A 25,605-nucleotide genomic window follows, 5' to 3' on the forward strand; every position below is an offset into this window, starting at 1 on the left:
TGCTTTCAGAAGTTTTGAGTGTTATTAGTAAGCACTGAAATGCTTGCCTTACATGTCTCCCACACCCAACCTTAAGTGGGAAGTTTCATTTATGATAGTCGCTGCAATGGCATTGTGGTTCAGCACCAGAGTCATTTAAGTCAGTCATTTTGGGTGTGTGTGTGTGTTGGACAGTGACATCACCGTATGGATTCCTAACTTGGTAGAGCACAAATCAAAAATGAGCCTGTCAGAAATCACACTACGCAGGTACAGAGGAGGTGCTGCAGAAGTAATGTGGAAGGTATGCTATCAAGTCCCAAATTTATGTTAAGGGTGATTATTGGCTAAATTGCTAATAGTCTTTCAGTATGATACATCACATTTGATGTGCCAAATGTAGTCCCGCATCTGTAATGCACAGGTTAGCTTTAAAACAGTGTGTGAGGAATTGGTAATGGTATCATAGTTATAATAGTTAGATTTTGTTTTATGTTTGTTAAATGCTTTTAATTTGCTGCCTTAGAGAAGAAGTAGGCAATATGAATTGGTTTCTGCATTGGTGTAGCCTACAGATACTGCTGTGGAACTGCATTGCCCAGAATTGCATAATACCCAGAAGAAGTCATGTGACTGAAGGTACATTCATTATTCTTTCGATAAACGGTAATGCCAAAACCCCACAATAGAGCACTCACAGTGAAAGGCATGCTTTCTGTTTACTCTGCTATTTTGGCAAGTGAATCTGCTAAGGTCACGTTAAAACCCAATGGCCAACAATAAATATTGGAAGCTGTTCTTAGGCTTGTTCAGTTGTAAATAATTACAAATGCTCCTGTTTGTATTGTACTGAACACTGTTACAATGTAATCCCTTGTATATTGGCAAGAATTTAGATAATTACCGATTATTCTTGCAAAAAATGTACTATTGTTTTTCAGCATTGCCACAGTAACACATTGGTTTAGTGAAATGATAAGACAAAGCACGGGACTAATTACTGCCCAGAATATGTAAGCTGTGCGTATTTATTTGCAAATCTATATGCTCTAGAGAGGGCTGGAGGTGAGGCCTGACTTTAGCAGATTTAGCACCATTAAACCTGGGTGCACATGGGTGTGCTTTCAAATGTAAAAGTTTATGTGGGCTAAGAACCGATATTTTATGTGCCTATATCATAGCCATGGCACATGTCTTATTTATTTTAAGCTTCAGCTTGCTTACTTGTGAAATGCCGCCTACCATTGAAATGACCCTGAACAAAATTTTTCAGACAAACACAACAAAATTGCCCTATGGCTGCCCCTTGTATTTTCTGCTGTAAGATAAAGGAAAAATGGCTGAATCGGCAGGTCTGCGAGTGTACCAAGCCCCACCTGATGACTTTTAAAATTCATGGACACCTTACTGCATGCTGGCTGCGGACAGTGAAATCCAAAAGCTGTATCGTGCCGTATCGGGTCACCCGGCGCAGGCTTCAGCTTAAGCCGGTCTGGTTACAGCTCTGCAGTGGAAAAGGGGGCAGCAGTAATCACTGACTTAGCAGCTGGTTTTAAGGCGCTCGGCCCTTCGCCTGGAAGGCCCTCCTGAGAAAACAGCTGCGGGCACTCGGAGGAAAACCAACGACTGTTGGTGCAAACAGCGACAGTCGCTGTCACTTTTTACGCGCGACGCCGCAATTCATTACCGCGGCGGCGGCGTCGGGCGCGAAGGAACGGCTCCTCTGCGTCGTATCGGCATCCAGCCGGCCCCCCGCCGAGAGCAGCGGCAATTATCACCTTGGAGGAATGTGGAAGCCCGGTGCTAAATTCCCCCTGACCCCTCCGCGGAGGAGGTCAGAGGGCGGAGCCCCCCGGGGGCCCGTGGGCAGTGAGCGTGGGATCCTCAGTACCGGGGAGCCCTCATCAGTCAGGCCTGGTTAACCGACCCGACCCGACCCGTGGGCGACTTCACACAGCTTTTCAGCACCTGAAAAGGATTCTGCACGGTGTATTTGCAATGCAAATGCATTTTTTTATTGTTAATTTAACGCGGTGACTTTTTTTCTCGGTAATCCTTTTCTCCTTGAAGAAAGGCAGGAGGCTGTTCGAATCAAAGTTTATTTGTCATAATTATGTCCAGTAACAGTATGGCATGCTAGCTGATGTCAGCTGGCAATCGAATACTTTGTCTGCAAGAAGCCTCATGTGTAGAATAGAATGTAATGCAAAAAAAGTAAATAGATTTAAATAGAATAAAAAAATTACATAGTGTAAATGTATGCTATGTACAATGCACATGGTAAAACATGAATGAGACATGTTACTGGACTTTAGCTGCCATTCTCATAGATCTTCTAGACCAGTTCCTCGGATGGTTTTCTGGCCTTAAAGGGCAGAAAGAAGGCATAAAGGGATTTTACTTTGGAATAACACAAGCCATTTTGTGGAGCCTATCCCATTGTGTTTGGATAGCATGAATACTTGCAACATGAGCTGTCTCTGTTGACCGATGAGAGCATCGCTGTTCCTCACGGTTGTCCAGCTCCCAATTCAAATCCATTCATTTCAGGCCTTTGCAGAAATGAATAGATTTAAAGCACAAAATAACAAAACTTTTCCTGGATCTTTTTTTTCGTTTATAAAGGAATACAATGTTGAATGTACATCAGGTATTAAAAAAAACCAGACCTTTTTTTGACGTTGGCACTCTCTTTCATTGGTTTACTATCCTCGATACTTAGTTAGTGCTCTAAAACTATTAATTTTGGCAAGGTCTCGAATATGAACGGGAGCAAACTGGTGGTGTTTCCGGCGTTCATGCTATGCAAACACAATGGGGAAAGCTTCACAAAATGACTCGTGCTATAAGTGAGATATCCCTTTAATGTTGGAGCATTCGCATTATTATTGTTTCATCACTGCAATGAATTTGCATATTGGAAATGTTTTAATTCAGCTCTGTGACATGCGTGCTACATTTGAATAAAATTGCTAATTTGGCTTTATTACGTGTGAAAGGATGCTGAGGCTTCATGAAACTCACATTAGGTACAGCTGCCATTTGCTCTCAGTGTCTCATATGTGTGGTCCGTTTGGTAGCTCGCTTTTTTTTCAGACATTCATACAAACATTTTCTTTATTTCAGTCATGGAACTTTAAATGTCGTGACTGCTCCTCGGAGGCTGGAGCTTGACGATTCTTGCGTAGTGTGGATTTTGTGAAATGAAACCGTTTGGCTCCACTTATTGGAGATCTTTCCTAGAAGCCGGTCGATTCCTGTGGAGCCTGCCTGTGCAGACTGTGTGGTGGAGAGTCCCTTTGGGTGGTTAGTGGCTACATCGTTGGCACTGTTGCGATGCCACCTTGACTCAGTGAAATGTGCTTCTGTAGAGTTCAGACTGGCTTCCTCCAACAGGCTGTGCCAATGTTGAGCGATTGCACCTTTCATTCTTATTTTAATCTGCAATTGCATTGCTGTCAAACAAGTTTAAAAATGGAGGCTAGGGCTGCTGGGTAGCTCACTGAACAACATGGTCTCGGATCAAATACAGTTTGTGCCAGTGCTGCCTGTGGCTGACAGCCCTGCAGGGATATATAGGATGGATTTATTTGCTGGTAATAGCAGTGTTCATTGCTCGAATGAGTCCTATTGGCTGTCTGGGTGCCCGTGGCTTGCTGTCTACATGCACGTATGATTGGGTCTCCTCCACCCCTGCTCTATGCGTGCACAGCTTGTGGCTGCAGCGTGAAAAGAAGCATCTGGCTGTTGCCTCCTGTTTCAGAGGAGAACCACAAGCTGTCTTCACTCTTCTGAGCCGGTAGCAGGGGTGTACAGTATATGAGCACGCTTCTGTATAGTTTGTGAATTGTACATTCCAAATTCCGGTTGGATTTGAAATGCCAAGTTTTTAAAAACAAATTTGTGGCTATGCTTAATATTTTTCTGAGTAACTTGGATGACTTTCCTGCCATCTGTTGTCTTAAAATATTAGGTAAAATAAAGAATTTTGGCTCCCTTTGGTGTTTGATAAAAATTTGGTTGTCACAGTCCTTGACATACACTACTCCATATGTGTCTTGTACCTCAAAATTATAGTAGAAAGCTTCTGAAATTCTACAACAGCGCTACTACAATGACCTAATGCCACCGTCTTAATTTAAACATTGGTTTCATTGGTTGTTACCTGAACTATTAATAAGGCAATGATAAGATGAAACCTTTGTAGTAATCATTACGATGGTGGAATACTAATCTTTTGTGTCTCTGTGAAGTGTAGTTTTGCAGTATTTTCTCTATTCAAGGATGAACATGATTAGCTGTCACTGGTTGCTTTTGAGTGTTAGTTTACTGTTGCTTTCATCCAGTTGCTTTTTTGTCATTCTTGGTCTGTGCTTTCAAGAAAATGAATAAATTATTTTATAAGGTAGTTCAGCACTACTGTGGCCTGTTGAAGTAACCCCCTGTGTTAATACATACTCTGGCCTGGTTTTCGCTCTCCCTCTCTTTTTCTTTCTCTTTTTCTCATTCATACATACACATACACACACGCGTGCACGCACACACACACACACACACACACACACATTTATTTATATGACTCTCAATCTTGCTGCAAAATCCAGACATATTCTGAAAACTCAGAAAACTTGTCACCAGATCTGTGGTCATACTGTAGTGCTTTAACAGGTTTTTTGTCCTCTTCTGAGGCTTCTGAATGATGGTTTCTGCATGGAGCAAATGGCCAAAGTGAGTACATGTAAGATATGAGCTATACTGCTAATGAGCTCAGTAGATAACCATTTCCACCTTTGATTTTGTGCTACTTAGCACATTTAAATGTGTCGCCAAATGGTGATTTTTAAACATGCCTGACACAAGCTGTTGAATTTTACCTTGGCCTGTTTTGGTAAGCCCTGCATTTCCCTCTATTCCTATGCAGTTTGAAATTCTGACTTATGACTTTCATTGATTTATTTAACTTTTGATACTTTTGTAATCTTTCTGAATTGAGCAAAATGGCGACCATAAACCATCCAGTTCAGAACAAGGATTTTCTTGTTCTCAGTAATTTGCTGGACTGATTCATGCTAAAGTTGATATGAGTAATATATGCACGGCTGTGATTCGTGTTTGTTTAATACATGCTTGAATGTAATATGACTTTCAAAAGCTAGTGAAAGATTTTATTAAATATGCATATCATTACAGTGGGGCTTAATCAATGTAGAACAGTGTAAAACTAGATAAATTTTGTGTCTTGCTAAGCAGCAGTATATCATTGTGTACTTTGCCCCCATCTCAATTGTAATTGGCCTATTTGGCAGTCATTTCAGCCACAGTAATCTGTTTGGGGGTACAGTGGATTAATCAAACTGTCTTTAAATCATGGGGTCCCTGGTTTGAATCCCATGGACAGAACATAGAATTTAAAATCTTTTCAAAATGTGCCATAAAGCTATTAAACTTTGCATATAATTACAGAAATAAGGATTACTGCCTGCAGATATATTTGTTTCTTCTTTATTGCATTCAAAAAATATATGGCTGAATGACATTGCTTGGAAATGCTTAAAATTTTTCATCTTAGTGTCCAGAAAGGCTAATGAGCAAAGAAAATATTTCTAGACGATAACCGACTCCTCAGTATTTGAATTGCATCTAGACATGGTTTTGCTTCCTTTATATAAAATACAGAAAAGTTTGTACTGAAATATCATTCTTGTGTTTTAAAAATGGAAAGTACTGGTGACATATTCTGAGTCCGGTTGAATTTCCAATATATTTTTTTGTTGTTCTGACATGTTATCTTAGCTAGCGTCATAGGATGATATGCCATGTAACTACATTGCCTATGTCAGAGGAAATCATTAGGAACAGCTTTTCATGTTTTAATAATGTTCAGTGGTCTAATGGTCAAAATGCAACACTTAAACTCCAGCTAAGGGTAACAATTGGCTTTCAGTCTTAGAACTAAGCCATCTACGGTCTGCTATGAGGAAAAACTAAGGCATTGGAGTGAAACAGAAGAATTAATTGGCATTCGACTCTTCAGCATCTCTTGTGGCTTCTTTAAAGATGGCTTGGAAAATGTTGCCTCTTGTGGTTGGCTTGTGGCCCTTTGAAGGGCATTATGGGACTTGCATGGCCCCAAAGGAGTAGTTCCTTTGCTGCCTGCATCAGACTTTCTTTACTTCGTTATCGCAGAGCTTCATTTTTCGCTTTGATCATTTCTCTAGGTAATGTCAGCTCTGCAGTGGGTTTGCAGTGGACATGCATGCTGCTGCTAGCTGTGATGACTGCAGAGATGACTCGCGTCTTCTCCTTAATTTCAGCATGTCTTTCTGTGTAATTTAATTGTTATGCATGTGCATTATCCCCAAGAGTTGCTTCCTTCCCTTGTGTTATGGTACAATGTGAATGCGGAAAACAAGTGACCCCTCTGCTGGATCGATGTGTATTCTTCAGAGTTGTCTCAATGAAGAACCAATGAGAAAGCAGCTTTATAAAGCCACTAATAAAGCATTCTCGATCTTTACACACTGCTCCATAAATCCAGTCTTTTTTAAAATAAAAAAGTCTTTTTTGCTACAAATTGCTGTCCTTCAGGGAACTTCTGAGTTGTTTTTCCTTAAGTTTTGGTTCAGGGTTCACTGCCTGAACATTTTAATGCACAATTAGTTCTGCAAATGCCCAGTTAATGTACTGAAATGTTCAAATCAGTTAATACAATGGAATGCTGCAGTGCACCTGAGAAAAAAAACTACCAGTTGTCAGAAGTCCTTTATATCCATGGCATATCAGAATGAGCATGGATGTTCTATGACCTTCCATCTTGCCTCTGCAGTGTCCAGACCAGCTGCTGAGTTCTGTCCTTCATAGTTTCTATTAAGCTGCATATTAACTGACTCTGCCAGGATGTCAGTCACCCTTGAACGGGAGGGCTTTATACATTGTGACAAACCCCCCGAAAAATCCCTGCAGTTTCATCAGATCACTGTGCCACTTTCAATTAGTGCTGGCTGGCTACAGCATCAACAGGGCTGTGCCATCAGGACTGAGTCTCCTTCTGCCCATATCAGATATTTTATTACAGACAATCTCCCACATACTGTAACCCCACCCACCCTTTTCAGTCACAGCAAGGCCACCAATGAGGAAAGGTTTTTAGCAAATCAACTGATTCCCCCTCCTTTTCAAGCCATAGTACAGGACTTGAACCTCATTGTTGCCACGGAAACAGGAAGCCACAGCCATCCCCATACTCAAGATGAAGTGTAATGGCCAACAACAGTGTTTATGTATCTAGGACTGTTTTGTAAGAGAAAGGCTGTAAAACATCTAAAGAGGCCTGTCACTCCAAGGGCCAGAGCAGCAGACTGTGTTATACAATAGGAGGTCTATTTAACTTGGTGCTGGACAACAGGATTGAGGTAGACCAGATGCCTCAGGCTGTCTGGAATCTTCCACACCACTCAGCCTCATGGGCTCCCTTTTGCACTTTACTGAGCCCATTGTGTCAGCTGTACAGTAATTCAGCCCACAAATATAGTCGACTGACATTATGCTAGGAATATTATTTAGGTGAATGGTTTATAAAATTAATTTGGAAATTAGTTTTACACTCCATTATTTTAGGTCATGTACCTGCTCTTAGATGCACTTTTCTGTCCTACTTGGCCATTTATTTATTTATATTCATTTGAGGAGTGAGCCGATGGTAGAAATACATGGATGAACTGGCTTGGTTATGTTCCATTTCTCATGTTATCTTCTCTACACGTGTTGACAGACCCAAAAGCTGAAGTTGAACCAAATCTGAGCACCTATTCGGAAGGTTTGTTCATAAACTCATGTGTTGAGATAATCTGTTAATTTGCTTCTACACTCTCAAAGTTGATTTATGTAGTTACCCGGAGTAATTATTTTGTTTTCCCAATTCCAACGTGCAATGCTGTTTGTGTAGGAGACTAGAAGAGAGAGAAAGTTACGTGGTCAATGAGGAGAAAGATTGATTCAGATATATGTGTAAGCCAAGCTTGTTTGGTTCGTCAGTCAATGAAAAATAGAACACGTTGGGGAGACGTGGACTTTGTGGTTATTTATTGTGTGTTATTGAGGCATGCAAGCCAAGTGCAATGCTACACTGTCCTGTAGCGCGGTTGTGGGTCACCTTGCTGGTCGGATGCCCTGGTAAAAAAAAGGCCGGCCAAGTTTCCTTCCCTTTGTGTTGGACTGAAAGGGGACCTCCAGCTAGCATGGGCTTAATAAAGCATTGGCTCTTTGAAAGGTATTGGTCTGTTGGACACTACGTGAACATCTCTTGATTTTCTGGTGAAACGCCCTGCTTTGATTGTTTTGGGAGCACCCCAGGTGATCTGATGTGCTATCTGGTGTGTTAGTGCAGAAAAGGAGTGAGGATTGGCTCATGGGATTGTGCTCTGTTTCCTCTGGTCTTGATTCCCCTGCTGATGAGCCGCTGGATCTACAAGGGATAAGCTGTCCTTTCCTGAGCTCGTCCCGTTGGGTTTGCTGTTCAAAATGGTGGCTTTGTTCAACCGCCATTTTCTTTTTTTCTGCCGTTTATTATTATGAACATTCTTTAGTATGTGCTGTAACATATTTTGGATCTACCATTAAAATGATTATACATTTAATCTGTTTAACAAATACAATATGATGCTGTAATTGGATTCAGTTTGGCAAATAATAGCTATAATAAAAATAAAGTGTTAAAATATATAATGTACTATGCAGCTGACATTTTTCCATTAAGTAGCTAGTGAAGCACAAATTTATTGAAACAGTTTGTGTTAATGGCACAACTACCGCTGACTTGCTCATGCAAAGTTTGGTGGGAAAAGGCCATGGCATGTAGTCATGGTATAAAGGCCTAATTTCCTTTACAAGACTGGTTCCTCCCAATAAGTGGCTGTATACAGTATCTGTTATTGCAGATAGTATAATTCAAATGTACCTCAAACAATTTTTAAATCAATGAAGCCAGGTTAACAGGTTTCAACAACCGTTGTTCTTCTCGTCACTTAACATATTTTAATTTGCATAAATTTCAGTTATTTTGGTTGCCATAAAAAGTGGTTCCAGTCAAGCCTTGTTTTTGTCCCAGCAGGGAATCTCTTCAGAGTCTGCATCTGAAATACCCTTTTGGTTGAAATGGAAGGAATACCAAATGATTAGAAGTGCCAGTTCATTTGGGGCAAAGCAAAACAAACACGGGCCCTGAGAGAAAGGGACAAAGAGCCTTGGGAGTGAGGGCCTTGGGAGAGCCCTGGCCCTTGTCTAAAGCGGTTAGGGGCCCTGCCTTTGTGGGCGGTGTGTCCGTTGAGCAATTATGAGTGTGGGTGCACGTGTGGGACCGTGTGAATGAAAGCACGCATGGCAATCTGCAGTGGACTGTTTGCACCCTCACCACTCCCTCGTCAATATGCTTACCGAAAAATGGGCTCAATGAGTTCACTGCGAAAGGAGCCACCCCTCCGCCGTAGTCTTGCCCCTCCCCCTTCCTGAAAGATGGCAGGAGTGGAGAGAGGAGGGAACTGCTTTCACGTGTTTTTTTGGGGCCAGGATTCAGATGTACAGCCCTATGTCCTGTCTTCCCATATAGATGGGAAAGGTGATGTCTTCCCAAAAGTGATGGTGGGGCAGTTAGTGGGATATACTAATAACTGATAGAAACTTAATTTTATGTGAACTGTAAAGTTTAACAAGTTGATAGGCGACATGACCAACATCATAGGACTGGAGCCTGGGGGCTGCCTTGGTTATAAATGAAGAGAGGTATGGGTGGGTTGATTGGAGTATAAAATATTTAGCCACATGAAATGGTGAATCTTTTTTATAGATGCTTTGTGGCACAATCTTTATATCCATTTTACTCATGGGGCGTCTTTTGTTCTATTTTTTTCTGAAATTTTTTCTGAAAAATGGGGAAAAAAGGTTTGCTTGACATCGACTTGCTTGACAGGAATAAACGAGCAGTGTTGGGCTGAATGGCCTACTCTCGTCTTACGTTATGTTATGTCATGTTATGTTACAACTTTCTATCATATTAATAAAAGAAATAGCACACATGAAGAGCCAGAATCAAATTATTTCATGGGCCCTTCTTTTACAGAAATCAATAAGCCATTTCAAGCAGTGGAAAAGTCATCATCAACTTTCTTTGTCAGAGGAGCTGAATGGCGGCTTGTGGTGGTACTGTAGCTGCTTTAGAGCTTCAGTAGACTATCAGAGACCAAGGTTCAGGGAACTTTAAGAACTACAAAACAGACATTCTGCTGTATACCTGTCTGTTGTCTGAGTGGGACACACGTGACCTTCTCTGCAGCCTGCAGTCAGTTGGAAAATACTGTGGACAAGATGTATGTACATAAAACTCGTACAGCACAAATTACAGGCTGAGGAGAGTGTGTAGATGCATTTGCAGTCTGCCTGAAACTAACGTCTCATTTACCATGGCTACAACTAATTATGCAATCAGTGAATGGTACTATCTACTATTCAGATTTTGTGTATGAAGCACAGCCTAAAAGGAGCAGTGAAAAAAAACCAAACAAAATAAACAAAACAAAAAACTCCTGTTTAGTACATTGAATACAGAGTAAAATTTCCAGTGTTAATTCAACTCTTTCTGGCCATAGCGGACCCATAAACTCTGTAAGAGTTATCACTGAACATTGTACTGTGTATCCTCATTAGATGTAGGGAAATTGATGTGTCTTCTGGTGCTACATAAGTGCATAGGCTATCCAGCACTATGGTCAGCGCAGAACAAAATCTGTATATTTCAGTTGTGGTGGCAGTTAATCCAGATGCGAGCTTGAATATTGCTGGGATGGAATGGTGACATGTGGGATGTTTGAGGCCATCTTTTATTTCTCCCAGAAGAGTGATTATTTCTATGGCAGGGAGTTTGTCACAGAATTTGCAGGCTTCATGGAATCCGTTATTTTTGTCTTTTTTTGGCAGTGCTGTGATTTTTCAAGTGCTCTTCCTGTAGCTATGGTAATATTTGTGACAACAGGCCCTCAAAGACTCAAACCTCACAACATATACCAAATCTAACTTTAAAGAAATAAAAACAAACACACAGCAACCATGTGTTTTATTATTTTAGTAATGCCATATGAGCATTCTGTGTACGCTCTGTTTCTAACAATGTTCTGTTAAAGGAAAAAATGAAGCTCTGTTCGTGATGTATAAACAAGATTTAATGCTCCGGCCTATGAATGCATTTATTTATATCATTTAGCTACTAGCGGCAACTGCCCACTGATTTAAAAAAAAACTTCAAGCACTTGTTACTGTTGCTACTGCTGCGTATGTTATTTCAATCATTTCCCACTGCTGTGCATGAGATCTATTAGTTAATAAATTCAAGTTTTTAAACACTCAGCGATGTCTGCCTTTTTTCAGTTTTCCATTATATTTAACAATTTTGGCCATGACTGCTTTGTGACTTTAGCCAATATTTTCCACGTTATGGCTTGGCTGCAATAATTCATTAATAAGAATTCATGTTAATAATCTGTAGGCTACCCTTTGATGATTTCTTGCTCGGCTAGTTGAAATGATGTGATTCTTGTTGCAAAGGTTCTCTCTGTGCATCTTCGAGGACTATACATGCGTCTCTGTCTTGCTTGTTCCTTGATTTATTCGTCCTCTTTAAAGGTGGAGGAATTTCACGCAAAAATCGACCCTCGTTAATGTGTGAACTTTAGTAAATTTGACGGAATACATAATCAGCCGCACTTTTTAAATCATTGCCCATCATTTGCGTGTTCCCCCCTTAAATGTGTATGCATTGAGGACAGAAACGCACATTGCGTGTAGATGACATGCATCCTGCGCTTCTGGCCCTGTATGCCTCTTTGATACATAAGACGCATGTTTCTGGGGCAGAATGCATCGTATCTGCATCTGAACGGCTTAATTAATCTGGCCCACTGAAATCATGAAAGGGAAAACTTGAAGTCTGCACATAAGTAAATCTGCACAACACTGCTGGTGAGAGCCTTACTAGAAATCCACCACATGAATGGTCTGTGGAATGCATTAACCATCAAAGACACGTTCGGACAAAAGTGCAGACCTTTCCTTTTGGAGAAAATGTGTCTCGAGGGCCAGTGGATAAATTAAGTGGCAGAAAATTAAAATAAAGCAGCACCTTGTCTGCAGGATCTGTTGTAATTATGCACCATCTGTGGAGAGGATGTGGAGCGGAGACTGGACTGCTTAGTTTTCATTTAGTTTTCTTTCTTTTTCCCTTTCCAATTGATCCCCCCCCCCCCCCTCCTCCCAAGCTGTTAATGGACTGAGTCACCAGGGCCCATGCGTAGCAAGTGCAGCTTCAGTACTACTACTACTAATAATGGTAATCCATATATGCAATACTTGTTTGTGAGGCTGTTCAACTTAACCACGCCCAAACCAAACTGGCTGGCTGGTAGCTACTGGTAGTTGGACCAGTCCATTTGGAATATGTATGAGAGGAGCAGATATCTGGTACAATGGAGTGGTCCACTCTTGCAGGGAAATAGGTTGGGGCTCGCTGGATGTGTTTTATTTTTATTTGTCACAGCACCTCAGTGAAATAAACACGCGCGCGGGCTTCTCCAGGCCGCCGGCTACGCGCGGTGCGTTCAGCTCTTTGTTTTACGGAGCGGCTGATAACCTTACTTTGCTCCCGAAAGATTGCGGGGTTAACCAGAGGCGCCGCACACGGGAAGAACATTGGAATTCGCTCCCCTTTGCTCAGACGAAATAAGTTGGCGTTCCGGCGTGCGTTTTCGCTCGTCCGATCCCGGGATTTTCTCCGGGTGCGAGCGCGAGAGCCCCGAATCTCGTTCAGGCGGCCGCCGCGCTCATCACGGCGCTGTGGGCCAACACATGTGCCGCCTCTCGGAGAGAAAAAAGCTCATTCAGGAGGTGTGGCTGTGTTCCCCGGCCGAACGCTGGCTGCGTGCAGCAGCCATCAGCCGAGCGCACAGCGGGGCACTTTGAGGCTGGACCGCTCGGATAGAGAAGAGAATGAGCGGGGGACGTCTGTGTGCGGGGGGGTGGGGGGAGCACGTTTGGTTTCCCTCTGAGAGGGCCCCCTCCCCCCATTCTCTGAATTGCCCCGGTCCCTCTCCGCCGCTTTGCCCTGACAACTGGCTGCCTAAACGAGCGCGGCAAAATGTGTGGCCTGCTGGTCTCCATGACAGACCATACATAATCAGCGGAGACGTGCGTAATTACAGCCGTCAGGCCCGTCTGGTGTAATTGATGCGAGCGCTCCGCCCGCCCGCCCGCCCGCCCGCCCGCCCGCCTGCCGCCCCTCGCCAGAGCGGGCGCGGCGCCGCACATGGCAGCGCGGGCAGCGGAGGCGGTCCCTGTCTCGCACAGAACCACGCGGCGGGCGGAATCCCGCCGGCAGACTCGCTCGCTCGCTCTCTCTCTCTCTCTCTCTCTCTCTCTCTCCCGGGCTCGCCTGGCTGCTCGCCTCTGCGTCCGCCGCGAGGATGTGTGGCGGGGGATCCGCCGGTGCCAAGGGGGCCTGCTGCAGCGCCGCGTTCATCTGCCTCCTCTCTCTCTCTCTCTCCCTCCCTCCTCTCTCTCTCTCTCCCTCCCTCCTCTCTCTCTCTCTCTCCTTCCCTCCTCTCTCTCTCTCCCTCCCTCCTCTCTCCTCGCTTTCCATTTCCTCTGAGGGTTGGGGAGGAGGGAGGGGGGGTCCCCAATTGTGAGGTTAATATTTGAAAATGTCTCCAAAAAAAAGCCTAAAATGTATATCACAGTAATAAGATGAGAGCGCTAATTATACACAGTGCTGTATTAATTACAGCGAGGAAGTTATTGTCTGGGGCTCGTGTGCTGATCATTGGTTTGCCTGGTGCAAAGTGACCTGTTGTGCATCTCTAGTGTTTCTCAGCTAATATTTAAATTTCTAAATTTCATTGCTTTTTATCATGTAGAGTATTGCATGAGGCGCATATTATCCTGGGTGTTAGTGTTTGTAAACAGGAATGTGTGCACGATTTATCATGTGAAGAGTGGGGTGTTAAGGGGGGGGGGCAGGGGCTGAAATAGGAGCTTGGGGGATTGTAATGAGGAGCGTGAACACAAAGGGGAAGTGGGGGTCCCTGCGGCAATGGAGGGGTCACCCCTCGGCGCTCTCCGCAGTCCGCTGAAGTGACGCTGTCTCTCCTGCTTCCTTTCCCTTTCTGTGGCTCTGCGTTGCGTTGTGTGCGCTGTGCTGTGCGGCACAGGGCTATACTGCTACCTCTGTGTCCCACCTAAGAGGCTGACTACGCTAGACTAGATTCTGCCTGGCTGTGCTCTAGCCATTTCTGAAGTGCTCTGAGGTTTGTCTTTCCAAGCTGTTGTGTCCTTTTTTTCAAGTGATTTGTCCCTTCTCTGCCGTGCGGCCGGTGGGGAAGAGAAGAGACGAGGTCCGGCCTTGTATTTTAACGCCATTGAAGAGACTGAGGGTTGTGATTCTTTTTTCAAATGGGGGTGGTGGTGGGGGGGAGGGGGGGGGTTGTCGAAATGATCCGCCTTGCTGGTTTAACATCGCAAAGCCTGATGGCTCTTAAATCCTCCCCGCCCCATCAATCCGCTCTCCATATGCCAACAGCCGCACAAAAGTGGGAGTGCCTTGCCAGACAATTAAATCACTGGCAATTTGCATCCGTGATTGATGGGAGGTGAGTGGGAGGACAGGGCGGCCAGGGCGACCGGCGAGCACGCGGCAGACTCCCCGGCGGGAGACACGAGACGCCAACGCCGCAGCGCTGAACGCTTTACCGCACCGCGGTGCACCCCTCCGCTCCAAACGGCAAAATCTCACTGCACTGCCCTACACCGCGCGTTACACTCCACGTCCCGCAACACCGCCCTACGTTGTGTTACATGGTCTGGAGTCACGCAACACTTTGCAGTGTCATACTAGACTAGCGCTACGCTGCGCCTTGTTGAAGCGCATTGCCTGAAAGATGAAAATCAATTGTGTAGTATATTGTGAAATAGAGAACATTAGATGAGAAACAAGAGGAGCTAAACCTCAGCTGGATGCGTGCCCAAATGGTTGTGTTATCAGAGAAAGAAAAGATGTCACGCTGTGAGCAAATTTTCTTTTTAATCAACTGCGATCGATTGTGCACGACAAGAATAGGACATGTTTACAGTTCTGAGTTCCGAAAACTTTCTGATTCATCACTCTATAATAAAACTGAATTAGCAGAAAAAAAGTTTTAACATGGACTAAGAGCGGTCCTTAGGGTAGTGCAGTTTTTGCTTTATTTTGACTTTAAACATCAGAAGAATGTAGTCTTGCTTTGTAATAGGATGTAGATGGGGAAGAGAAATTTGGGGAATGTGTTGACTTTATTCTACTTTACCATGGGATATATTATATTACCATTTTGATGCACTGGAGTAGATTTTCCATGGTTGTTCCTCGTCCTCTGTCTGGCCAGGACAGAGCACATCTTTCCTTTTCTTTCTTGTGCTGACTGAATTTATTCAGCTGAAATTGTAAATGTTTTTAATTGGTAAGATCACAATTTCATTGTCTGTGCAGCGTGTACGCAGTGACTGTATGGAATCTGTGACTGTATGGAACCTTCTTCAGATGAGGGAGAGGTTGTAATGAAGCTGTGCTTGATGACTGAAAGACCTGGATGAGCAAAAGGAGGAATCAAACAAATACAATCCGGTGCCTTGATTGTGGTATTTGTTGTTTCACGCTGCACTTATCTTTTTAGAGTCGCTTCTGTTTGCGCTTTACCTTTGCAGGAAATGGGCGCCATCAATTGGATTACTGCTCAACAGATATGTCCGTGATTGGAACGAACAGTCAGTCAGGCAGCTGCCACATTGAGCCCCCATTGGCCCCCATTGTCGGAGGTTACCCCGGTCCTCCGTGGCTTGTGTGTATTTCACAGGTGTGAAGAGAGACCCCGGTCTGCAGACTGGAGGGAACACAAAGCAAAGTGTGAACGTTTGAGTAGCGCAGAGATCATCATAGTCAAATTAGCAGTGACCAAAAGGCCACCATTAATGAAGTGTATGTGTGAGTGGGAAGGGGGGAGGGAGGGTTTTTTTTTTATGGCACTCTGGCATTCGAGGGGATGGGGGAGGGGGGGGACTGTGTGTGCAAGTCATCATTTACTGTGAATTCTATATAAAAAATCCAAACTTTCGGGAGGAGATGGAATGTAGAGCCACAATTGTAAATGAGGGAATGGAGCTGTCTGGCGGACACCCGTCTGGCTCTGGAATGAGAGTCTCGGGCAGTTTTCCGCAGCCAGTATTTTAAAAATGCATCAGCACATGTGCCAATCAAACCCCGTTTCAGCGAGCGAACACTCTGCTGGAAAGACGGCTGGAAGTCTTTTTGGAAGGGAATGAATTTGTGTCCGAGGTCACGGGAGCAGAGAAAGGGAACCTCAGAGTGTAACAGCGTGAGGATGGCCGTGGGGAGGCCGGGCTGTGGCCATCCTGCCAGCTCTTAATTCCATGGCGACGGGCGGCCGCAATTCCATTCCGATTCGCCCTTCTTGATTTTTCATTTGTTAACGTTTTTTCTTTTCTCTTTTTTTTTTTTGCTTTTCCTTATTCTTGCCGAAGAGCGTGCTGTGTGCAGGGGTTGAAGCCTCGGAGCTATAAGCGGTGTTTGGTGACAGCGGGGTGGATCAATCTCCCGTCTCCACGCTCAGTGGAAGTGAGACAGGGTAGGCATAGAAGAGCTGTGTCTCTACCCGGAGAAAATAAAAGTTTCTGATTTTATGATTGATCCCGTGTGATCTCTGTCTTCCGAGACGATGTTGCGTCTCCTCTGGACTGTGTGTGTGTGTGTGTGTGTGTGTATGTGACGAAAAGACACTTCACACAGGAAGTTCCTGTTTATCACCCTAATAATTACATTCATTTAGCAGGGACAAGGCAAATAGAGGTGAAAGACATGCTAATGCTAAAAATTGATACCTTCAACTTGGCAGACTGTGGTTGTTCATCCATTTGGAAGGTACACATGCTCCCTAACAGCCGTTGTCAGAAGACAATGGACAAGCCTAGCAATGTTCCTTCAGGATATAGCCTTGCATTGGAGCTGCGAATGTGGGGTGAATGTTTCATTTCGATGAAATGGAGTGCAGAAAGGTGGCAATGCTCAAGCATTGATAGCACATCTGTGCAGTTACACAGTGAAAGGAATGCTTACTGCAGCTGTACACCTGTGGATCACTGGTGTGTTTGTACACCTGTGGATCACTGTTGTGTTTGTACACCTGTGGACCACTGTTGTGTTTGTATGCCTGTGGATCGCTGTTGTAGGTCAGCATTTGTGTGTAATTATTTTGGTTTGTTTGTAGCACGTAATTACAAATGGACTGATTTTTAGCCACTCATTCCTCTGGTCTGACACATGCCAAGTGGTCAGAGTTGTGGAGTTTCACAGCTCCCTCTGGGCAACAGATAAACCGACCCCTGCTCTGGTCCTGCGTGCATGTGTGTGTGTGTGTTTGTTTGTGTGTGTACACGTGTGTGTATTGGTTTGCTGTTCATGTTTCAAATATAGTAGAAATAACTATATTAAACTAAAAAAGTTTTCTCAGTGATTCAGTATTTTTTTACTTAGAATTCTTCCCTCTCATTTCTGCAATGATAAATTAAGTCAACTATTTGTTCTTTTTAAAACTTGTCTAATAAAAGAAATCAGCATTCAATTCAAGTAATTGTGGAGTTACTGGGGTATGCGTTCAAATACAAGCTACTTAGTATTTGGCTCTTGTTTCGCTGAATACAAACTTGAACAAAACAAGCCAGTATTCTTTTCTCAATCACAGCCTTTGAATAGTGTGCTTTTATTCAAACAAGAAGTTCTTGGCATGTTGCTAAGCGACATAATGACATCTACATTCAGGAAATCAAAGGTTTAACTTTACTCTGTCAGAAATAAGTTAAGAGGCTCTAACAAAGTCTAATGCTTTTCTTTTTACTTTTATTGATTCTGAATTTGGATTTTAATGCAGAAGATTCTAAAAAAAATAGTATTTTTTTTTTTTTCTGGCTGTTCTGGGAAATGATAATATGAGAAATAAAAAGTCTATATACAGTGTGATAGTGGTGCCGTGCATTATGGGAAGATATTAGTCACAGTAGCACAGAGCAGGGTATTGAGAGAACAGTGCATCACACTATGGTGTGGGTTGTCATTGAAAAGAAAAATAAAATGTCTACTGGAGTTTTCTTTGTTTAATTATATAAGAACGAGGACCAATTGCTTTGAGATCATTTGTTGACATCACGTCCTGTCATTCTGCTACCTTTAGATGGGCAAGAGAAAGGTTTATGTAACAGTGGTGCATTCAGGTCAATCCTAATGAATTTTTTTGTATTCATTAGTTAAAGATTTTAAGTTTTTCCTAACCTGCAGCAGGGATCTAGTATTGCACACAACGTGTTTGCCTCTGTTTCTTTTTACATTACATTTCAGAATTTAGCAGATGCTCTTATTCTGAGAAATTTACACATATCACATTTTTACAAACAATCAAGTTTTAGAGCTGGATATTTTACTGGAGCAATTTAGGTTAAGTACCTTGTTCAAGGTTATAATGGCAGCACCCCAGCTGGGAATCGAACCTGCAACCTTTGAGTTACAGTTTACAAGCCCAGTTCCCACACATCTGGCTGTTCTGTATTAAATTACCTGTTGTGCAGGCAACAAGCATGGAGTCAAGACTGCACACACCGAGACAATGGCTGCAAGCCAGACCGAGGCTTACATTCTGAGACTTAGTATAAAAAGGTTTTAAAAAGAATTAGTGAGATTCATGTTGATGTTTTATTTTTGAAGCTTCTAAAAAATGAACAGTGTAATAAACGAATTAATAACCATTTTAGTTCATATTAATTGTATAGTAGCATAAAATGCATAATCATTAATTAGTAATAATGGAACAGATTTGTAAAACAATTAATGGAATCGTACCTTTGTTTAATGCAAGCATCCCATTGTAACCCATTGTTTTCACTCTTACCCTCTGATTGGCTCAGTGCTTAAAATCTGCCTGCCGACAAGCAGTTAAAATTATTCATAAAATCGGAGGTCACTCATGGTCTACTAATGTTCAGACTGGGCCAATTTTCTGGACTGACGGTCAGGGTGGCTGAGCCTGTCCGGGGTGTCCCGATTCTGATCCTGGCCCTGGATCAGACAATGGAGATTTCTCTAGTGGCTAAGCTTACCTCGGGGTCCGATTTCACATTGGCAAGCATCCGAAATCTTTCCAAAGGCTTTCTTACCCTTGCTCGGTCCGTTGCAACCAATCACCCAAAGAACCGTGCTGGGAATTTATTCTGCCCGGCCAATGGGGAAGTCCACAAGAACCTATTTGAGAGATCTGATTGTATTCTCACACAGTGTGATTTGAACAGGCTACACCTGTCCAATGGGTTCAGTAGAGAGACAGAACAAAAGTAATTACAAACAACACATGCTGAATAGAAAGCATTAATGAACAGTAGTGGGTGGATGTGACCAATGTAAACTCATTTTTATATTTTCCATATTCACTATATTTGTGTGACACATACACAGGAAAATTGAATGGCTTTGTTGCAATTGAAAGAACAAGAGAAAATTAGACAAAGAAATATGTGTTCAGAGCTGTTCTGTAATCCTATGAGTGCGTGTGAGAGAATGTGTGTTGGTGTGACTTGAGACTTTAACTTGAACTTTTTATTCAGTAGTGAAAAAACCCCCCAGAAATGAACATTCATTAGATAAACAACGGACAAAATCCGAAAGACTAAAGGCAAAAAAGGAAAAAAGAAAATAAAGGTAATAAAGTAAAATGAATTTGTAATTGCCTACTGTGTGTGTGTGTGTGTGTGTGTGTGTCTGTGTGAGAGAGAGAGATGGATGGGACAGGGGGGTGGAGGTTTTGCGGCTGTAAGCTCTGTCCCCAGCAGGTGTGCTGAGGGAGGGTAGCCCAGAGGCTTGGCCTGGCGCTGAGAGGAGAGCCTGAAAGAATGTATTAGAAACAAGCACACAAAAAGAGCCAAATGCAGCTTCACTAAGCAAATCTTTCAATTCACCAGTGCGCTTTTAGTACACTTACACTTCCTTCACTGCGTCCTGCTCTTGGAATGGAAAACCCTAACAGCGTATGTTCTCCCCTGTGGAATATTCGGTTAGACTTAGATACCTAGAAGTGTGATTTTCTTCTGTGGACTTCTGAGTTTGATTATTTCTTTCTGTTAATATAAGCTCCTGCTCTGCATAACTTTTGCTATTATGTAGATTAAGCCTTTTGCAGACACCCATTATATGAAAAGTGGAATGCAGTCTGTAGATAATTCTTTCGGCCTGTTGCATTCAGAAATTGGGAGACTAATTCCAATAGCCCTGTTTTTAATTATCTTCTCAGCAGTGGGCTACAGTTTGCCCTGCCTGGGTTGTGAACTTTATGAGGTGTGTTTTGATAGGAGCACTCTGTTATCAGGAGGGACTGGCAGACAGGGTCCAAACAAGTTTGAAGTATCTGTGAAAAGATTCCCTTTAATCCTTTTAAGTTGCTCTGCTACCCCCCAGACCATTTGTCACGACGGTCTCGTAGAGCTCACCCCTCTCCCTTACCCTCCCCATTCCTGACTCGGTCTTCTGTGTGGAGGTGTAGAAGACCACAGACAGTTTAAAAAATCCTTGGGGGGGGGGGGGGGGGGCGGACGGTTGGCGGAGGAGGGCAGTTGTGGTTGTGTAGTGGCGTGTTGATGGGCGGGGGTTTTGTGGGGGGAGCGAGCGTGTGCTGGACAAACAAAATGACAGCAGTGAAAAGCGTTTTGAGATCTCTCAACCTCATGCCAAGTGGTCAGAGCTGTGGAGATTCACAGCTCCCTCAGGGCAATAGATAAACAAACCCCTGTTTTATTGTGTGTGTGTGTGTGTGTGTGTGTGTGTGCATGTGTGAGTGTGTGTGTGTGTCTCTGCGCGCGCATGTGTGTGTATTTGTGTGTGTGGTGATAGAGTCAAAGCCTGTTATTGTGATAGATAGCAAGACATTGTAATTTATACATTGTATGGGATAACCAGTGAGGCAGCTCAGCCATTTTTCACAGATTAAAACGCTGCCTGCCCATGGACACTGACTAATGTCCCTTACAGACCCGTCTGAATCAGCCTCTCTTCCTGCCGCGCTCTTTCTCATGCATATACGCTGCTCCCCACAGCGGCCCCTTCCTCAGCCGGGCCCAGCGTGCGGAGGCTTTGCCTTCCCCCTCCAGCTCTGGGCTCCGTCGCTGCCGAGCTGCCCGTAGGAAGCCTTTATTTCTGGCAGGTCGGGCCTCTCGTCCCCCGCTCCCCCGCTCGGCCTGTTCTCATGCCTGTCCCCCCCCACCTGCTGGGACCCTGATCCCAGGCAGAGCCACGCTTCGGCGGGGGCACAATTACTGCCGGCCCCAGGCTTTGATCATCTGACCACTTGGATGCGCGACGGCTGACCACATGCTTGGAGAAGGAGAAGAAACTGAGGGAAAGGAAGAAAAAGGGAGAAGAAGGGCTGCCGTGAAAGAAAAGGACCAAAAACCCGGCTGCCCGCATTTTGGCTAACTGGCCCGCTCCTTCAGCTGCACGTTTGGGATAATTGCTCTAATGAAATGTATATTAACATTTCTAATTACGGTTATTATGCGTGGAGTCCCTTGGGAATGCTTTTAAATGGTTTGGGCTTGGCCTGTGTGGAGATTGGTTTGAGTGCGATTTGTTTAGGATGCGGCAGAGAGGCTAAAGTGCGCGGGGCTAGCGAAAAAACGTGCTAATGGGTCCGAGCGGCGGCCTGTCAGTCAGCACCGCTTCCCTGGCTGCAGCCGTCCCCCCGCAAAGTCGGCTTGTTGACCGACGGAGGCCACCGTTGCCAACCCTGCCGAGTTTGTTTGAGGGAGCGTCCGTTAAAGCTGACGCCTCAGACGTTGTTGGCTACATTTCCGCCTTTAAATAACTGTTGTGTGTTTGTGTGTGTTTGCATGAATGTGTATGTGTGTGTGTGTTCATGCCCGAGAGTGTGTCAGTTAAAATAGCCATTCAGTGGTCTGAAATGCGACATGCCAAGGCAAAATAAAAATGGATTAAAATTTTTTATGTAATATATTGACAGCTTTGATACTGTGCAATGTATTCATCCTTGACTTATGTAATTATATTGAATCAAATCAAAATGAAATGTAAAGTGTTGTCTGTCATATTTTGACACTTTTTCTTTTTTACTACTGAGCAAAAGAGGTGCAGAATCAGAGAATGAAACTGAAGCCATTACAGTCCATTCAGCCTTGATTCACTTTGTCTTTTAGTGTCAGCAATTAATTCACCAACATTTATTTAAGAACACTTGCTTGAGTGCAATGCAGAAAATTGAAGACCAATTTCAGCTTGATTGGATCTACCGCGACTCAATGATAACTGTCTTGAACAGCAGGTGGCAATATCTTTGAGCCTCCTGTGACAGATCAAAATTAACGCATAAAGCTGTAGATGATGTACGTCTTCAAAGTATCACCCCGGTCTCACATTGTCCTGCAATATGCACACGAAACGGTGCCGTGTAACTGACAGAGGAGTGTACACGGGTGTCAGTATCGAGTGTCTCGGAGGGAACGACTCCCTGTTAACACAATAAACAGGAACTATCTTTGAAATGTCCGCCGCGAACAAACATTTCCTGGGTCCGAGCTGGGCGGGGCCGCACGTGCTCTATGGTTCCCATTAGGCCGGGATCAGAGGCTGGGGCTGTTTATTTGAGCTGTTCTCAGGGCCCTGCCTCTCCCAGCGACGCTCTTGTTTGGTCGATCGCGTTACAACTTGAGGGGTGTATGAAAGGAACCTCTTCACTGGGGCCAAGGCCCTTGACTGAATTACAGGGGCTGTTTTGACTGGCTGCCGTCCCCCATTCCGACCGCACTGTCGACAGGCGGAAAGGACCCGAGCGTGAGGACGGCCAAACAGGACGGACGCGTGTACGCCGTACTCACGCCCGCACAGAAACAGCCACACACACTACACACGCGCACACACACTGTGCGCACATACATGAAGGAACATGGACGCCCAAACAAGATAGACACATGTATGGCCTGCACACGCCCCTCACAGAAACAGTCACACTCACTACACATGTACATGCGGGAACATACACACATGATCACAAATACATGCACATGCACAGTTATAGATGCAAACACTGTGCACACACACTTTCTCTGAGTTTAATTTTGCTGTACGTGTTAAGAACACAAGTTAATTTGAAGCAGACATGTATATTGAAATGTAATTCTAAGGCAAATTACTGATGCTTTTCCTGAGAATATTACATTTTACCCTCTGTAATACTATTCTAAGAAATTATAATGCAAAAAATGTGTTGTAGTACAGAAAGAGAATATTCATTCTGTTGCCTGTATTTTAATGGTCACAACTATTTAGAGATTGCAGAGAATTGAAAATTATTTTAAAATTGAACGTTTTTTTTCTCAGAAAACTTGCCATTTGTGAGGGAACCTGCAAAGAAAGTAGGCTCATTCAAGTTTTGATTTGTATGTTTTAAGTGTTGATAAGGTTTTTGAGATTTCTGCTAGCTTCCTATTAATATTAGAATGGCAGAAATGATGGCTTCTTTTATAAACCAATCAGAAACATTTTTGGCGGTGATTTGTGTAGCTGTTGTTGGATTGAGGAGAAAATCCAGCCCAGCCTTGTAATAGAGAGGCAATCCAGCCAGGAAAACACTTCACACTAGATGATGCAAACATAATGGTCTTTATTTCTGCAGCAAAAGTATACTTCCTGAAGAAGGCGTAAAAATGGCTATGTAGCCGCATGAGTGTTTGTGCCACTTGCAACCATCTTGCTGGGTGGAAAAATTCTACTTTGTTTTCTTGACTGGCCGCCCGCATCTGTTATCTCATGCACTCTCTTCACCTGCCTGTTCAAGGAGTGGAAGATAGGACACGGCTTTTATTATTAGGACATCTGAACCACAAAAAACCAGCTCTGATTGGATGAAAATTAAAAGCATGTTTGAATAGAATAGAATAAAACAATTATATAGCCTCTAAAGTATAACAACAGTATGGATAAAAACGTTATCTCTTCACAATGTGTCTGACTGAATTGTGCCTTGCCTTTCTATTTGGCAAATTGTTTTAAGGATTTACCACCCTTGGAAGCCTTGGTATAAAAATGAAATTGATTGGTCAATTTATTGAGTTAAACAGGGAAACAGACTGAACTACCAGCCCTCGCAGGCATCTTTACCAAAGTGGATGGGATTAGAGGTGAAAGAAAAAGTGGGCAGTTTACTCTAATGACCATACTGCGTCAGTAATAGACCGACCCAAAGCGTGCGTTATTTTGTAAGCATTGTCTTCCGATAATAAAGAGCATGTCTTTTCTGTGATGTTTTTGCCAATTATACTCCTTCAGCCCTGTGCTAAAGGGCTTTTCATTAAGCGGGGCCACATAATGGTGTCAAAATCCATTTTGAAATGCTGTAATGCAACAGTTTACAAGTCCCCATAAACCCCCAACTAGCTGCCATAATGAGCAGCAATCATGAATGGAAACTTTGGAGTTTCTTGCTTCCCCTGTTCTGAGAGAATCCAAACACAAGACGCGACACAAAGCAAAGGTCAAGTAAAAAGAGAAAAAGGCCTTGATTGGTCCTCCATGGCATTAAGTAGCCGAGGAGTGGCTGGGTTCAGGCCTGAGCTTTGTGTCCTGCGATGTAGGCGCGTTCTTTCATTCGCTATTGTGAAACCGAGGCCGTTTGTGTTTTAGGTAGCTGGGCTGGGCCGAGGGACGGAACACTCGCAGACAAACCTGGTGTCACACGGGCTGGGGTCAGAGGTCAAGTTGGACGGAGGAGATTAAGCCACTCTGTGAAGTCTCCATTGTACGGATGTCTTCTGTTTCGGTAAATAGATTGTGCTGGCTGGCCCCATTGTGTGATTTTCGGAATTTTTAACAGTTTGACATAAAATCTGCAGAAACTACGCACTAGTTTATTTAGGGAAAGTAAGGTCTTCACTCTGATTTAATTCAGGTCATATAACTGTTACTGTGCAGGGATTCAAAACATTAATAAAAAATCTGCCATTCTCTGTAACAGTGCCAATTTCGAACTACGTCAAACAACAACTGATAAGCATATTGAAATGCATGTACATAATATAGTAAATACATTTTTCAAACGTGTGGTGCCATGGTGATTCCATAGGAACACACTAGGGACAAATGTGTGCATGGAACTGTCTTTTGGATGATGCCTTCTATTATCTTGACTCACAGCACTTCATGAATGTGTCTTTATGATTCATGAAAAATGCCATGTAATGGCAGTTTGTTTATATGGACCTGAAGACGGACTTAGGCAACCCTGCAGCAGTCAAAACATATCTGAGAAATAATAATAATATTACATTCAGCAATACAATCAAAACAATTTCATATAAAATAAAATATAAAATACAACACTATAAATGAGACAATGTAAATAAAATCTAAAACAATATCATTGAAAGAATACAGAATAAAATAACAAAAAACAGTGATAAAAAATAGAACATAATAAAACTGTGAGCACAAGTATTTTG

The 25,605-nt window shown here is 43.3% G+C and overlaps 1 long non-coding RNA gene across 3 annotated transcripts in view; it reads left to right on the top strand.

Moving 5' to 3' along the window:
* LOC135263064 (uncharacterized) overlaps window positions 1-25,605 on the top strand; it is a 35,018-nt gene that overhangs the window by 5,229 nt on the left and 4,184 nt on the right. The window contains exon 2 of one of the 3 annotated variants that reach the window (XR_010332386.1): window positions 24,791-24,926. The exons of 1 other annotated variant lie outside the window; for it this stretch is intronic. This is a non-coding gene — a long non-coding RNA (uncharacterized LOC135263064). Of the gene's footprint in view, window positions 1-21,319; window positions 24,927-25,605 lie in introns of those variants that run through there. One more of the 3 variants, XR_010332384.1, reaches the window with a different exon arrangement.

The sequence above is a fragment of the Anguilla rostrata genome, chromosome 9 (assembly GCF_018555375.3).
Source record: "Anguilla rostrata isolate EN2019 chromosome 9, ASM1855537v3, whole genome shotgun sequence".
Lineage (NCBI taxonomy): Eukaryota > Metazoa > Chordata > Actinopteri > Anguilliformes > Anguillidae > Anguilla > Anguilla rostrata.